This window comes from Heteronotia binoei, chromosome 7, assembly GCF_032191835.1.
Source record: "Heteronotia binoei isolate CCM8104 ecotype False Entrance Well chromosome 7, APGP_CSIRO_Hbin_v1, whole genome shotgun sequence".
NCBI classification, from domain to species: Eukaryota; Metazoa; Chordata; class Lepidosauria; order Squamata; family Gekkonidae; genus Heteronotia; species Heteronotia binoei.
Genome location: NC_083229.1, coordinates 102,950,921 through 102,968,411, shown reverse-complemented (window position 1 = coordinate 102,968,411; position 17,491 = coordinate 102,950,921). Strand labels below are relative to the sequence as shown.

Here is a 17,491-nt window from a genome sequence, read left to right as displayed (position 1 = left end):
AACTCTGAGAGGCTTGGCACGAAATAAAGCATATAGGCAAAGAAACAACCTACCAGACCTGCTGGCCAACTTCTGTGTGGTGCTTGTCATCTCTTTCCATCTCCAACAGGTGATTCTTCACTTGCGTGCTCTTTCCATATACTACTCTAGGCCTTTGGAATATAAGTAAGCCTTAACATTTCTGGCATGGGTCATCCTGCTTATGCACTGTTTGTGTATTCAGTGCTGCACTGTTCCTTCACCCCTGCTTGGTAATTTACATTAAGATACAAGTATATGTGGTGCAGAGTGGTAAGCTGCAGTACTGCAGTCGGAGCCCTCTGCTCACGACCTGAGTTGGATCCTGGCAGAAACTGGGTTCAGGTAGCCGGCTCAAAGCTGACTCAGCCTTCCATCCTTCCGAGGTTGGTAAAATGAGTACCCAGCTTGCTGGGAGTAAAGTGTAGATGACTGGGGAAGGCAATGGCAAACCACCCCATAAAAAGTCTGCCAAGAAAATGTCATGATGTGATGTCACCCCATGGGCCAGTAACTACTCGGTGCTTGCACAGGGGGTCTGACTACCTTTATATGTGTTGTAGGCTACCCTAACTTGCAGCATACCAGGCACTAAAACTGGCCGCTCTTGCTACAGAAGGAATAATGAGTTGATGATGTAAAGGAATTTAATGTCTTTTTTATCATTGTTCTTTTCTCTCCAGTACAATAATTACAGTGTATTATCATGAAAATCTTTCTGCTTTAGTAGTTTGTAAGGATTTTTATTTACATGCAGCATATACACAAAGTCTGATTGAGTAGCAGCAAGTATCTCCAACAATTAAGGTATACTTATACTGCCAACATCTCTTAAACTCTTGGCTTCCCTAAGGAACTGATTGTATTTCTCTGAGAAACCAGATTGCTAAATTAAATAAATAAAAGTAGCCACATCCCCTGAGAATGAAAATTCCCAGGGTTTCTTGAGAGCCAGTGTGGTGTAGTGGTTAAGAGTGGCGGACTCTAATCTGCAGAACAGGGTTTGATTCCCCACTTGCTCACAGAAAGCCAGCTGGGTGACCCTCAGCCAGTCACAGTTCTCTCAGAACTCTCAGACCCACCTGCCTCACAAGGTACCTGTTGTGGGGAGAGAATTGTAAGCTGTTTTGTGACTCCTTAAGGCAGAGAAAAGCGGGATATAAAAACCTATTCGTCTTCTTTGTAGCATCCATGAGGAAACAATTTACGCTTCCAGTTAGTTAAAACTTTGTATCACACAAGCTGTCTTTTCTTCCCTGTACTGGGTCATCCAACACTCCATTGTTTCAATAGATGAACGTAGGAATATTTTATGAATCACCATCTGCCCTTGTATTAAGCAGTGCATCCTGAGACCATGCAATGCTTGAAATGGTTCCTGTCCCAGGTCTACCGTGACATGTAAACATGTTATTTCCTACCATGCATCAAAGGTGCTTCATATGTGTCTGTTTCCTCTGGACTTCATGCAAGAAAATCAGTTTTGTGTAACAGCCACACGTGTCTGCCTAGTTGCATGTACATGTGACCGTCAGCTATAGCTCTGTGACTTAAGCTGACTGCACTTGTGTACACCCAGTTTCCCTACAGGAAGGCAATATCCATTTAGGTAATCAATGAATATGAATCAGCTCTAAATAGGGTGTGTGTGGTACATGCTGGTTAAAACTCCTTGTGCTGAACTCAGTGTAGAAAGGATAAATAAAGTTTACCGGCACATGGAGACATATTTCCTGGGTTGTGCTTGAAGCAATACAAGGTGCCACTTCAGACAGAAGGATCTCTAGGCGTGGGAGACAGAGGAAGAATGAGCATGCTTCTGCACATGCACTGTTCCCCACGAGGGCAGCAAAAAACCTCCTGTAGTATGTGGGGCAATGTGCCCAGTGTAGGCACAACTCGTCCTGGCTACCATGTTTTTCCTCCTTTGAGCTGGATTAAAAATAAATCTGTTTTAATTTGGCTCAGTGGAGGGGCTGTGGTGTGGACTTGCTGCACCTTCAAAATGGCAAAAATCAAGTGCCACATTTCCTTCTTGCCCTTTTCAACCCTTTAAGCCCTTTTTTCCTTTCCCAGCTGACCCATGCTGTAGCATTACAGCACAGCTTGGCTGGTGAAGGGGAAAGGGGGTTCCAGGCCCTGGAGGGCCTCAAAATAGCTGTTCTAACTGTGCTTTTGTGCAGACACATGGAAAGGGGAAGGCACGCAGATGGAAATTGCTGTGGGCTCAATAGCATAGGGCAGGGGTGGCCAACGGTAGCTCTCCAGATGTTTTTTGCCTACAACTCCCATCATCCCCAGCCAGCATGGCTGATGGCGGGGGCTGATGGGAGTTGTAGGCAAAAAACCGTCTGGAGAGATACCATTGGCCACCCCTGGCATAGGGCAATGCCATTCCCACTCTAGTTTCTGCTGCTGACATGGCAAGGTTGTGTTTAACCCCATGTGGAAGGAGCCCTAGACTGATCAACTGACTAAAATGTAATTAGTGTGTATTCCTCTGGAAAGCCAGTATGACATAGAGAAGGGTCCCGAACTCCTGGGCCATGGACCAGTACCGGTCCGTGGCCTGTTAACAGCTGGGCCGTTAGTTGTATAGTTATTTCATTATAAATTACAATGTAGTCATAAGAAGAAGACAACAACATTGGATTTATATCCTGTCCTCCACTCCGAATTTCAGAGTCTCAGAGCAGCTCACAATCTCCTTTACCTTCCTCCCCCACAACAGACACCCTGTGAGGTGGGTGGTGCTGAAAGCACTCTCCCCAGAAGCTGCCCTTTCAAGGACAGGTCTGTGAGAGCTATGACTGACCCAAGCAACTGTAAGTGAAGGAGTGCGGAATCAAACCTGGTTCTCCCAGATAAGAGTCTGCACACTTAACCACCACACCAAACTAATAGAAATAAAGTGCACAATTGTGTCATCCCGAAACCATCTCACCCCCACCCTGGTGGAAAAATTGTCTTCCACAAAAGCTGTCCCTGGTGCCAAAAAGGTTGGGGACCGCTTAATAGAGTTTTAGACTTTAGACTTTGACTAAAACTTTGAAGCTTAACTGGGTGATTGTGGGTCTGTTTCTGTCTCTCAGTCTACTCTCTCTCATAGAGTTACTCTGAGGACAGAGCTCTATTGAGCTGTGCCATAATTTGGCTGGGGTGTTTTATGTTAGTATACACCTTGGAATTTTGCTATTAATGTAAGTCAGAAATGTACATTTCTTTAAATGCAGATATCAAGTGCTTGTCTATTTAATTGTGGAAAAAACACTGAGGGTGTCCAAAGAAATCAAAGCTAGGACATAAGCCACTTCTGGATTGATCAGCCATGTGACTTCTGAACCTTACAAAGGTTCTTCTCTCCTCCCAAATGATTCCTTGGCCCAGTTATTTTACTAATACTGACATTCTGTAGTCTCCTTTGTCTTCCTTGCTTTATTCCTCCCTCCTAGTCAAAATATTTTGATTTTGGTACAAAGAAATAGCCTAAAACAGGGGTGGCCAATGGTAGCTCTCCAGATGTTTTTGTCTACAACTCCCATCAGCCCCAGCCAGCATGGCTGATGGGAGTTGTAAGCAAAAAATATCTGGAGAGCTACCATTGGCCACCCCTGCCCTAAAACATTTAAGATTCATTTTGAGCACAGGATTTGGGCTTGTTTAGCACTGCTTGTACATCTCGCCTTGACTTAGCAGCTCAGGCCTGTCCCTGGAGCTAGGAAGTTTACTAACTAGGTTATATTTACGAATTGAAGTGTGCCCCTCCCTGATTAATTAGGCCAACCATTAATAAAATTCTTAATAGAAGACCTTATAAAACATCAGATACTGTAGTAGATGAAGCGTCCTCTCCATGAAGAAGAATGCCTTTTCTAAAGATAGTGCCTTCTGGAGTGCCCCCCCACACAAATGTATATGCATCATCAGGGCTTTTTTTGTAGCAGGAACTCCTTTGCATATTAGGCTACACCCCCCCTCCCCAATGTAGCCAATTGGAAGCTTACAGGACCTATTGTAAGCTCCTGGCCTAATATGCAAAGGAGTTCCTGCTACGAAAAAAGCCCTCTAACATTATCTAAAAAAGTGATTTTTCTTTCAAAACTGTTGCTGTTATGCAAATGTACATGGCCACAATAGAATAATGATAGGAGTTATAATAGCTTGATCAATTAAGATTCCTGTGATCAGATTACATATTGAAGAAACTGATTAGAATGAAGGTCATTTGCCTTCTTCTGTATATCCTAACGGTGTTGTGGAAGTGTTTGTTGTAATCCCTGGGCAGAGGGATGACAATTTGTGCCCATGTAGATGGCTAGAGAAAGCTAGTTGTAGAAAAAAATTACTTGGGAAGTATCAATATTTTTCTTACTGGTGGACATTGGTTACATTGGTGTTTTAATATTTAAGAAGCTATGTTTATTTTGCAAACTGCATCCTGTGTGGTATTGGGGGAGAAGCCGCATAGAAACTTTAAGAAAGATTTAATGTGACTAACATGTGAAACAGGCTTAAAATGGAACGAATTTCCAGGCCTATTGTATGTTTTCAGTTCTGCAGAACAAGTTACTGATGAATCAGGAGAATTATTCTTCTGTGTCTGTGCAAACATGGGTGTGAAGCCCTTCTTAACACTTGAAAAACATAATGATTAGTGGTAGTTCCAGAAAATGTTGCCAGTTTTGTAAATGATTGGTGGGATGACAATGACATTGAAAAAAATCCAAACATGTAAATGTCACCCTTCTCCAGGTGTATGTCTGGTATAATGTAGATGCAGCTTTTATGTACTGCTCCAAAATCTATAGTCTTGGTCAGAAAAATAGAATGTTAAATGAGGAACTGCCAGAAGATTGCAGATATTTTGCATTTTAAATATCTAGCTTGCCAAACAAACAAATGGCATTCAAGGCAGTTTAGAACATTAAAAAATTGTGATTAAAATCATTCCATCCAGCTACCAGAGAACAGTTTTGGATTCTCAGAGTAGCAATGAGATGTGTATCAGCCCTTATTGTTGGAACCCTTCCAGGACTGAGCCAGGGAACAGACTTTTCATCAGCCCCCCTTAAGATGACAGAACCTGAGGGCTCAGGAGACCCTTCAGTGCTACCAGAGCTCTCTCAGATCCTGAGCCCCCATAGGAGATGTTGTTGACATTCTAGCTCCAGGGGCAGCTGTCCCTCAATCACATTAGACCAGGCCTTGTACCACCAGCAGCCCCTCCACAAAGCTGTCCTGCACCTAACATGACATCTAAGGTGGCAGGTCTATAAAGAAGCAGCCCCTGTGAATAGGGTAGCTAAGCTGCAGCCAGGAAACCCCAGGAGAATTTTTTTTTTGGGGGGGGGGTGACCAGGTGTGCTGGTGTTGTGCTGGCACAATGATTTCCAGTAAAGACTGGAGGCGGCATCTGTAGACACTGTGACATTTACCAAAACTCTATGGTTTCACTGTGGATTTTCTGCTAATGCTAGAGTGTGTGCTATATCACTTCTGCCACCGAGCCAACCTGCTGCTGCTGTGTATTTTGCTCCTTGCAAGATGAGGCCACAGAAACAGTGCTTGGAATAGATGGGTCTGCTTCCTTCCAGGACTACTTAAACCTTAGTCATAGCTGGAAGCCTTGCTGGTTCAGCTGCTTGGTGTCGCCCAGCTTGTGACTACCTCAGCTTTTTTGGGTAGAAAAAGCCCTGCAGGAACTCATTTGCATATTAGGCCACACCCCCTGGTGCCGAGCCAGCCAGAACTGAGTTTCTGTATGTTCCTGCTCAAAAGAAGCTCTGGACTACCTGAGTTTTTTTTGCTAGCATCTGAAGCCAGACCCAGTCCTCAGTGCTGCCCAATGAGGCAAAAACCTGCCACGATTTACCCAAGTGGTTCCTTGCTCTTGAGGAATCCTCAGCCACCTCCAGCACCCCCCCACACACTGTAATCACATTCTTCCTCTCCCAATAGCATTGGAACAAAATAAATATAATGGACTAAGATAGTGTTAAAATGTCTGGACACCCTGGATTTGTATCCCGGGGGCCTCCCTGAAGACGGGATTCTTGAATTTTGGCAGCACCATAGAGTAAGCCATGCATATATACTTTTGTCCATTTAATCTTCTCTTACAGTAGTACCTCAGCTGCTGGTTTCAGCAGCCATTTTTGTGTGGTACAGTTGATAGGATGGCACTTCATCCAGTCTGACTTTGGGTCTTTTGAAAGTTTCTGCCCTGTGTCGCAGCATTTTTTGTGATTCTGAGGTAAGGGAGTGAACCATGATATTTAGTCTTATGCAAATACTTTTAAGGTAGACTCACATTAAGTCATGTTTTTAATTGTTTAGCCGATGTGGCAATTATAAAACCTATGGCTAGTAATTATTAAAATAGTTGTAATCGTAGTTTCAAGAGAGTAGTTCTGCATTATGCAGATAAAATCTTTACAGGTAATTCAGCAGTATTACCTCTGTGGTATCTCTGAAACAGCTTACAGTATTTTAATTGATATACTTCATCCTCAGTTTCTGTGTAGCTGCTGTAAATCTAGCTGTTCAATTATGTTGCACATTTAACTTGATTTAATAGCAAGTATGTTAACCCAGGTAAATAAATATCTGTCATAGCTAATAATGCATGCAGGGTAAATTTCTACCTTTTGCCATTGCAGCAGAACTCTTGGGGGGGAGGGGAAGCAGCTGCATTGGTTCGTAGAAATCCATAACCAAATGTCATATTATTCCTTATGTTCAGGCCAGCCAAAATAAATACAGCACACGTACAAGCTTTTGAGTTCTCTAGAATTCTTCATCAGACTGAATGTTAAAAACAAAATGGGAGGGCACGGGGAAAACACCATGGCTTGAAGGGTGAGCTGAAGACAGTGTCAATTGAGCTTTGTGTAGGATGCTTAGTCGACTTTAATGGGCACCAGATGGGGCTAACCAGTATTAGATTGTGTCACTGGCATTCTGGGTAGAAGACCCAAAAATGGAAGAAATCCAGTTGAAAATATACCAGCTGATCAATTGGAGAGCCAGTTTGCTGTAGTGGTTAAGTGCGTGGATTCTTACCTGGGAGAACCAGGTTTGATTCCCCATGCCTCCACTTGCAGCTGTTGGAATGGCCTTGGGTCAGTCATAGCTCTCACAGAGTTGTCCTTGAAAGGGCAGCTTCTATGAGAGCTCTCTCAGCCCCACCCACCTCACAGGGTGTCTGTTGTGGGGGAGGAAGGAAAAGGAGATATTGAGCTGCTCTGAGACTCTGAGATTCAGAGTGGAAAGTGGGGTATAAATCCAATATCTTCTTCATCAGATGTCTCTCAGATCCCAAATGGAACGCACAAGGCTTGTTCCCCCTGCTGTGGAGACCACGTCCTGCCTCCCATTGGACCCCTATTGTCCTAACTAATCTCCCTCCACCCCACAGGAAACTTGCAGGATGAGTGTGCTGCTGCAGACTTGTCATCCATGGGTGGCAAGGAGGGCCTTGAGTGTCCCACAGAGAAGGGCAACTCCACCATTGTCATGCCCCCATCACCACAGCTTGGGTGCTCCCACTACACTCCCAAGACCCCTTGGAAGGACCCTGCCCCCAAGTGTCTAGTGATGAGGAGATGAAGCTGAGTAGCAGGGAGGAGGGAGAAAAAACAAGGCCAGAGTTAAGGAAGCTCCCAGGCCTGGAGTTAAAAGAATTGAGGTGACACCAGAGGGACAGGGTGCAAGGGCTCCGCAGCTGCCTGAGTGGACTGACTGCAATGTTTTTCCCATGTGCCAAGTTGCCTGTTCCCTCACATTCAGTGCTGACGTCTTTGACAGACTGCGTGCCCTGACCCTGAGGAGGCAGATGGCAACAGCAGCCTTCATGGTACTGCAGTTGCTTGGCATTGTGGGGGCCCTGAGGAGGAGCTGATACAGAGGGCAGACTCAACATCTTTGAATGCCAGTGGATCTGCCGTGGCAAACTGGGAGGTAGGGACGGTGCTGGTGCCCCTGCCCCACGAGTGACAGCTCTGGTTACCCAGAGGAAGGAGGGTATTCAGACCTCTTGTCAGGTCCCCAGACTCAGGGCCCACACCTGGCGTATCCCATCCCAGCCACCATTTCCTCCATGTGGGTGGCAATCGAGCAGGAGCATCAAGAGAGCCACTACAAGTGGTGGGAAGTCTTTTCCAGGGGCCAGCAGTGGATGAAAGACCTTTCAGCCTTCGTAACCATGGCTGCTCGGTACCTGGAGGGGCTTCTTCCTATTGCAAGGGACACTGGTGAAGGACTGAAGCACTTAGAGAGGCTCCTGGGGGTCCTTTCCAAGTCTATCTGATGCCCCTTCTCCTGCTGTGACTCCAGTGGAGGTGGCATGGGAATGCCCTCAGTAGCATGGATGGGCATCTGGCCACCATGGACGGTAGTGAACAGGGGCACCCAGACATGCATGTCCTTGTCCAACATCAGCCTCTGTTGTCCTGTGTGCTCTGTCTGTGGAGCACCATTGTGGGGTGCCAATGGGGCTGACAGATGCAGCCCCCTCCCAAATGACAGGTGGCAGGGGCTTGGAATGGAGCAGGCCTCTCTTCTCGACCACCTAGCAGTGACGGATACTAGGCTCTGCCTCCCTGATGCATGGCTCCCATTGGTCATGCCTGCCCTGTCTATCTTGCTGCTCCTGCCTTGCAACAAGGCCAGACCAGGACACTGAGGTGGAATTACTATGGATGCTGCCTTGGTAGCGGCTAGCAACACTGTTGGGGCACCCGTTCAGCCACCACATAACTATCTTAGGGGGGTGACTGATAATGCTGCCGCTGCACAGCAGCTATCGTGGAGTAGGCGGTGCTCAGGATAGCTCTGTAATTTGTTCACAACTCTTGGCTTGACTTAATCTGCACATGGCACAGACAAGAGAACAAAGACCTTGTGCTATCCACCTTCTGCCTGCTGCAGAACTCAACAACAGATGTCTTGCATTGCTTCTTCTTGATCCATCATGGCAAACCATGGTTAAGGAAGCTTAACTTTAATGAGATATCGCCTCTCATCCTGTTCATTGTGACTAGCACAGGTGGTGGAGGAGGAGAGCATCACATCACATGCAGAAGAAGGACCTTTGTGCAAGGCGTGTACAACTAGTGAGCAGATCAGCAGCATCATGATATTAAGCAAACGCTAAAAGCATTTGAACTTCTCAGCTCTCTAACTGAATAAAGAACTGTCATGGCTAACTAGGGAAAAGTCTAATAAAGAAATTGCAGTGGTTTTCATCTTGACAAAATGAGTTAGGGTAAGTTCTCCTGAACTTTGGACTTCTGTTTAAAGATGTGGGTTTGACACATGAGCAAAGTCACAATGGAGTTATTTTATCATCTTCCAGCAACTGATGCACAGCAAGCTTTTTGGAAGGACACCCAGTCAACTGATTTTTATAACAAGCAACAAATCTGACAGCTCAAAAAAAAAAAAACCCTAAAGAAATTAAGTCTGTCAATATGTCCCTCTGTTTGGTTGGAAGACAATCAACTGGAAGTTGACATATAAAAGTTGAGAAGATCGCTAGGCTAAATTCCTCTGTTACAGAACCTCCACCAAGCCTATTTCACAATTTGAAAAGTGGGGTATGAGGTCTACTTGCTGCCATGAGTTCTGCTTGTAACATTAGCCCAGTTCACATATTACAGTGAACACAGGTACGTCCTGAGTGTACATGCGTACATCGGTTCATTAGGAAAGATTCAGCAAGCATTCACTTGATGAATGAAATCAAGGGCCAATGTGGAATTTAAATCACTCATTCAAGTGTATTTTTATTTTATTTTATTTCTGAGATTTATACCTTGCCCTACCCCGTAAGCGGGCTCAGAGCAGCTTACAACATGTCTGATAATCAAACCATTTCATATATATATATGTGTGCTGACTGTAACACAAGAAATACTGAGTACATGTATAAAGAAAGATCAAGTGCATACCATGCACAGCTGGTATGTGTGTTCACTGGAACTTCTGTATATTGCAGGAATATGCAACATGTGATTCCAGTGCTTTCTGGAGTTAGCACCCCACCAAGGAAGCTAGAAATGGATGGATGCTCCTTCACAGTCAGTTCTGTTGAGAGCAACCAAGAGTTCCCTGACAAAGATTCCTTCTGGGCTCACACACACACACACACACACACACACACACACCGCCTAACCCAACCTGAACACTGCAGTAAAGGAAAATTGACCAACTTGCCTACATCCTTAAGGATGTCTGCAGAATGTTTTGTAAGGCACAGGGATGTGTGGCTGGCAACAGATTGCAGTCATAACATGCTGGGAAGGTGCACAAACCTTGGCTCTGGCCTCTCAGCTCCCCGGTCATTTCACACACACACACACACACAGAACTAGAGCCTGGGGAATGCTGTAAGAGGAAGACAAGGAGGCCTTCAAGACAGAAGGCATGGTGCTTACCTGGCAGCCCAGGACCAGCCCAGCACCAATAGTGAGAATGAGTGCTTGCAGGTGTAGGACTGAGGTAGCTTGCATGTGCATGATGCAGTACAGGCTGCTGAGTAACATGGTGCTTAAAAGCAACAGAAGGAAATGGCTGTGTGGAAGCACCTCAACTGTTAGCTTCTGACCTTGCTGCCTCTACTCTGGATTGTCTCTGACCCCTGGCCTGCACCTTCATCTTCTTGTTTTTGGATTGCCCTTCAGATTTGTGCCCAAATGCCTGGACCTGAAATTGCTCTACACACTCTGACTTCTAGAAACTACATCTGTGTGCCTGCCTGAAGGACTGGTGGGGTGACTGCTCTCCCTGTTGGATTGGCACCTGTGGCGGGGGAACACACGGTTGAGCAGCTGCTGATGTTTCTCATTGGCAGCTTGTGGGCCAGTTGGCAGTTGTGGATGCACTGCCTGGCGTTCCAGTGCCACTAGGGGACCCGACAGGTGGCAGAATCCAGATCATCAACACCTGATCCAGCATCATGTCAGAACCTCTGTATAGCTGGAGACGCACACTGTCAGCAGCAGCAGGGCATTCTGCACCTGCAAGGGAAGGGTTTGGCCATCAAGGTGAGAGCTCTCAGCACTCAGGTTGGAGGGGATTCCCACCTGCCAATGTGATTAGTGCATGAGGGGCACTGCCAGTGGGCAGAGCACATACCTGCTGCAGTGGCACCACCTTTGGTCCCCTCCCCTGGCAGCTGCCTCTGACAGCCCCCAATGCATCAACCTGCCTGGTGTGCTGGGGCCATGTCTGTATGAGGGAGCACTCCTGGCCCTCTGGCTGCCAGGTTTGGGAGTGACAGACCTCTATGTCCAGTGCTGTACGATGTCACTGATGTTAGCAGTGGGGGGAAGGGTTCCTTGCTTACCTGTTCATGCGTCACCACCCCTTGGGATCCTGGCTGATGAGCTGTGGTACCTGTGGGGCCTAAAATCAGGGTTAGAACAGCCACGGGGTGTGGACTTTGTTCTCCTGGTGGTCTCTTCCTCCCAAGTGCTCACCCAGTGGTGCCAGATGCCCTGTCTGTTATGCCCGCCACCAAGGTATGTGTGCACTTGCTCTAAGCACCCATGACAGGGGGCTGTCAGACAACATTCCATGTCATGTGCCCTACCTCTGAAGTTGTGGGGTGACCTCCCGGAACCCTGTGTAGGGTAGGGTGGGCCCTCATTGGGTGCCAGGGAGAGTTGTGAGGGTATGTTGATTGTGTGTGCGCATGGTCAGTATCCTGAGCTGCTTGGGTTCCGGAGGGCATGGCCACAGTTGAGTAGGGAGGAGTGAGGAGGGATATACAATTGATGTCAATGGACTGTGCTGCCATTTCTGCCAGTGCAATTTTGTGCCTGTTCCATAGTGAGTTCCCATGCTGAAAGTGCTTAGGGGGCCAACTGGCTGGTGTCATGCCTCCTGGCATGCCCATATTTCCATCGGTGTGGGGGTTCACACTGTTACTCTGCCAGCATGCAGCTATGGTGCAGCTGTGCTGGTGTGAGTGTGCCACGCAGCACCGTTTGTGCTCTCTGACGGCATAAATGCCCCTTACACCATTGTATCTCCAAGTTATGCCAGTATAGGAGTCAGTCGGCTCCCTATTCTGATTTCCTTCTGCCCCAGGACTGCTCTGTTAACTCTTCTGTCTGTCAGCAATGGTAAACATTTCATGTGAATTACTTTCTGCGCAAAAAAAATTTGCCAAAACTGTCATCCTGAAAGAAAGAATCAGCCTTGCTCTTAAGAGTTAAACTCTCATTTTCTACAATTGCTTGATATGGTACCTTTTTTCTGTCTTAGTTGTGACCATATTGACATCCGTTTCCAAGCAACTAATGAAATTTGTCTTGGGTTGTTTTAAAACAAAGTTACGGCTCAAAAGCACATATGTAGTATAAAAGGATTAAGGCCAGAGAACAATTTGATAATTAAGCATGCTGTTAAAATGCAGAATAGATTGGGGTGGGGTGGAAGGAACTCAGGGTTTAATTGCTTGGCTAAATAGAAACCTTTTTCATACCATTATTGAGAATAAATCCAATGTTGTATAATTTAAACAGATTTAAATGTTGTCAAAATAAAGGGGATATTCCCCTTAGATGCTTGTCCAATGTGTTGGTAAAAGAGGAAGCCCAGATTAAGTTGTGGTGTTGGCGACTGAACACATGAATACATGAAGCAGCTGAATACTGAGTCAAAGCCTTGGTGTCATGAGCCCTGATGAGGAGGAGCTGAAAGGGTTAACAGACCTGGAAGAGTTGCCAGCCAGTTCCTCAGCTGAACAAACAGCAGCTGGCCCATCAATCACTCTCCAGGCACCAGTGTCACGATCAATCTCCTCCAAGCTCTTCTCCTCCCATCTCAAGAGTTCGAAGCAGGCTTCAGAAAGAACTTTCAGAGCGAAGACATGAGGCACGCCGATGCTTCAGATCTCTCAGCCCTGAGTTCTAGCAGAGTCACTGCCACTCAGGGAGCAGGCTGATTGAGACTCTCATATAGCTCCCACCCAGGACCTGGTAACCTTGTGGAAGCAACAAGTCTATTCTCTGGCTTGCATCCACGCTCCTTCCTGATCCTGACCTGCTTGATTTCCTTGGCACTCTGACCTTTTGGCTTTTGGACATTGACTTCTGATTCCGGTTTGTGATTCTGCATTGATGACTTGGCTCCTGCTTGACTTCCTGGACTTTGACCTTGGACTGGTTTCGGACTCCTGTCTGCCTGCCCCCTGAGAACATGACGCTTGGTCTATTGAGATCTTCTCTGACTGGCAGCAGCTCTCAGATGTCTTTCACATTTAAACCTGGATTAAACCTGGGACCTTATTAATGCAAATCAGGTGGTTCAGCAACTGAACAAGACAAAGTGTTAACCGGAGTGTGTCATAGAGACCATATCACTGTAGTCTTGGTTGAGTTACACTGCCTCTCACTTTGTTTCCAGGCACAATTGAAAGTGTTGGGGTTTGGGATCATCAGACCTGAAGGACCTTCTGGACCATTACAGTCATCTTTGGAGGTCCTGCTTTCAGTGCCCCCAACTTCTGAGATTAGGCAGGTGGCAACCCAGGTGTTCTTGGTCATGGCACCAAAGTGCTTTCTGCAGGATTTTTGGTTTTGTGGAAGTGCTGCCTCTTTCAGAGGACTGGATCAGCTGGCTTCTTTCTCCATGCTGAGATCACTCCACCACAGAATTATGCTGACATTTAGTAAACAAAATGGTGGGGCTTGTGAGGAATCATGGAGGAGCAAGAAAGTGAAAATCCAAACTCTACCCTACCTCCTCCAGAATTCTTAAAATCTAGAGAAGGCGAATTCACATACCCCCCCCCCTTCCCCTTTAACTGACGTGACATCCCATGCCTATTGGAGCATATTCATGTCTCCCCTGGCCATTTTGTGTGTCTTTTCCCTTCTGCTGAATTTGCAAATGCAGATTTTTCTGCATGCCTGTGGATTCTCCTGAATATATAGAGACCTTGCCTTTGGGTGGCTTGATATTGCTGAGTTCATGATGGGCCCAGGGGGCAGCCAGTTCTAAGACCGAGGTTTAATTTCTTAATTATCCTTTGAAATGTAAACAGGTAGAAGTAATTAAGAACATAAAAGCCCTGTTGGATCAGACCAGTCGTCCATCTAGTCCAGCATCCTGTTTCCCACAAGGGCTAACCAGTTGCCTTGGAAAGTCAACAACAGGGCACAGAGGCCAAGTCCTACCCCTGATGTTATCTGCTGTACTCAAAAGCTTAGTGCCTCAGAGTATGAAGGCTCCTTTCAGTCACTATGCTAATAGCCACTGATAGACCTATCCAATGCTCCCTCTAAGCTGCAGGGTCTTGTGAGCAAAAATTCTACTTTGTGAGCTACTGGCATTAAAGTGAGAGCCAGTTTGGTGTAGTGGTTAAGTGTGTGGACTTTTATCTTGGGAGAACCGGGTTTGATTCCCCACTCCTTCGCTCGCACCTGCTGGAATGGCCTTGGGTTAGCCATAGCTCTCGCAGGAGTTGTCTTGGGAAGGGCAGCTGCTGTGAGAGCCCTCTCAGCCCCACCCACCTCACAGGGTGTCTGTTGTGGGGGGAGAAGATAAAGGAGATTGTAAGCCACTCTGAGTCTCTGATTCAGAGAGAAGGGCAGTGTATAAATCTGCAATTATTCTAAAGTTGTGAGCTACTGCATAAATTACTGTGCTCTGGGGTCATCCTTCCTGAGCTAAGACAAAAATCTGTGAGCTGCAGGCTAAAAATCTGTGAGCTAGCTCACGCTAACTAGAGGGAACATTGGACCTATCCTCCATGAATCTATCTAATCTTCTTTTAAATCTATCTGTGGCTGTGGCTTATACCCTCTGGCACTGAACTCCACATTTTTATCACTCATTGAATAAAGAGGTATTTCCTTTTGCCAATCCTGAATCTACTGCCCATGAACTTAATTGGATGCCCTCAAGTAGTTGTATTTTGAGAAAGGGAGAAAAGGTTCTCTCTGACCACTCTACCCAATGCATAACTTTATAAATCACTGTCACCACTTAGTTGTCTCTTTAATAAACTGAAAAATCCCAAACTTCAGCTTTTCCTCCTATGGAAAGGTGCTTCAACCTCTTAATCATCTTGGTTGTCTTCTTCTGTATCTTTTCTAGGTCTGCAATGTCCTTTCTGAAATATAGCAACCCGAACTACACACAGTATTCTAAACGATGCCACATCATAGGGGCATTATAATGCTGTCTGATTTATTTTCAGTCCCTTTCCTAATAATCCCCCCGTTTGCCTTTTTCACTGCTGCAGCACACATTGACATTTTTATAGGTCTACTCCCGAATTTTACAAATATTCGCTTTTATGAGGAAGAGTTCATAGCTTTTGATGAAACCCAGTCTTCATCCAGTTAAAAGTTGTTTACATCTCTTGAACTTATCCAGAGCTTTTGTCTCTTGAACATTCTGGTTGACAGGTTTTATTGTCCTGGGACTTCGATTTAGTATGGGAATAGGCAAGAATTCCTGTTGTATTGGAGTTGTTTGGTTTCTTGGCCAACTTTTGTTGCCTGGATTTGCAAATCAACCAGACAGTGACTAATGTTCAGAAGATTCTGAGGAGTGGGGCCATTGTCTGAAAAAGCAAACATGCATGCTTGTGTTTTGCTAGTCCGTTTTCCTAGCACTGTCAGCCTAAATTGCCTTCAACCCCTTTTTGACCTCTCTGTTTTTGCTCTGGCTTTGCAGTGTCCTTTGGGATGTTTGCATTAGGTAAGTAGGTCAAAGTAGATTACTGTACTTCACTGTTCAACCAGTGCCCTAATAAGTAGATTAGATTCCCATAATGAAGGATTGTTCTGGCGGGTGTCTTACTGTAGTCTGCCTGATAGGCAACTAATCAAACATACAGTCCTCTGAAGCCTTTTAGCTCTTTTATATGGTGTGGGAAGATTCAAAGCAGCCAAAGAGAAAATCTGGAAATAGATGAATATTCACTGTGAGTTATTCTGTGTCTTCCCCATGTGGTGTGGGAAATGCAACGGTGCTGCCCATCGGCCTTTAATTAGGAGGATGGAAATAGCCTTCTTGTCAAATGGAGAAACAATTGGTAATGGTTAGTTCAAAAGTATGTGGCTTAAAGGCAGGGGTGGCCAACTGACGGCCTACTGAACCGTTTTTTGTGGCTGTGGCATGGCCTAAATAAATGCTTGCAGTTTATGTGAAAATGCTTCAAGCTGTACAATTCCTTATATGTTTTTGTTCTGTGCACTGTTGATGGCAGGCTTTGCAGGAGACCTGTCTGATCTTGCAAGTATATTTCTGTATGCACCTTCCTCCCCACCCCCCAGGAAAAAACTGCAGTGCCAGATGATTTGATCTTGTAATACCTTGGGAGGAGTTGCAACTGAGTTTGCCCAGAGAGTTACTTTCAAAATTAAGCAATTATTTAAAACTTACTTCTATTGTTGTGATAGTATGCAAGTTTCCAGACTATACAGAACTCTTCTTGGGATATTAGAATTCCAGACCAGTAAAGATTTTGTTGCTTAATATCTGAAAATATTTTGTATCACTTTGATGCAATAAAAATTACTTCTTTTGATAGTTCTGTAACATAGTTGATCTTACGAAGAGAGATGCTTTCAACGACTGCTAGAAGTATTACAAAAAAACCCCTTCAGAATACTGATGGCTACATTCAGTTTCTAAATTCATTATAAATACCTGAACTAATTTTAAAGCAATTGCTGCCTGCACCATCACCCATTCTACATTAATGGCTGATGGAAAGTTTATTGCTTTATGTGCGTGTACAGACAACTCACTTTTTTTTAATTTGGGGAAACTTAAACTCTCCCAGTGTATTTTTAAAACCTTTTGCATTTTTCTGCAACCTTGGAAGAAAAGTGTGCAGAAAAATCTCTTTACCTTCCATGTGTCCCCTGTCTGCAAAAAGGATTCTCATGTAGGGGCACAGTTGGGAATTGGATATATAGATTATGAGAGACCTTGCAAGAAAGTGTGGCTACAGTTGCTAACTTCTTGGGCCCAGTAAGCAGGAAATAGTGAGAAAACTTCAACTAAGTTTAGTTTTTGATTTTTAGCATTTGATGGGCTTTTTTTGTAGAAAAAGCCCAGGAGGAACTCATTTGCATATTAGGCCACAACTCCTGATGCCAAGCCAGCCGAAACTGAATTCCTGTGTGTTCCTGCACAAAAAAAGCCCTGTACACAAACCAACTATAACAATGCCAGTTCTGCTTTTGGTTTAGGAGTTTAAGTTTTTGTTTTAAGTTGTACACAGTGATTGATTATGAAGCCAATAGTAATAATGAAATTAATTTGTGTGTGTATGTGTGTACTTGGTGTTGTCCAAAGGATGTTAAGCTAACAGCTGAAAATTAAAGTTAGCTTAAAATTGTGCAGAAGAGTGAGGTTGTGGTCTGCATTATTATGTGGAACATGTGTTCTTCCAAAGGGTAAGCACCAAACCTGAGGATTTAGTTTAAAAAAATCAAACTTTGAC

The 17,491-nt window shown here is 45.1% G+C and overlaps 1 protein-coding gene across 1 annotated transcript in view; it reads left to right on the top strand.

Moving 5' to 3' along the window:
* PARD6G (par-6 family cell polarity regulator gamma) overlaps positions 1-17,491 on the top strand; it is a 101,712-nt gene that overhangs the window by 12,830 nt on the left and 71,391 nt on the right. The gene's annotated exons all lie outside the window — the stretch shown is intronic.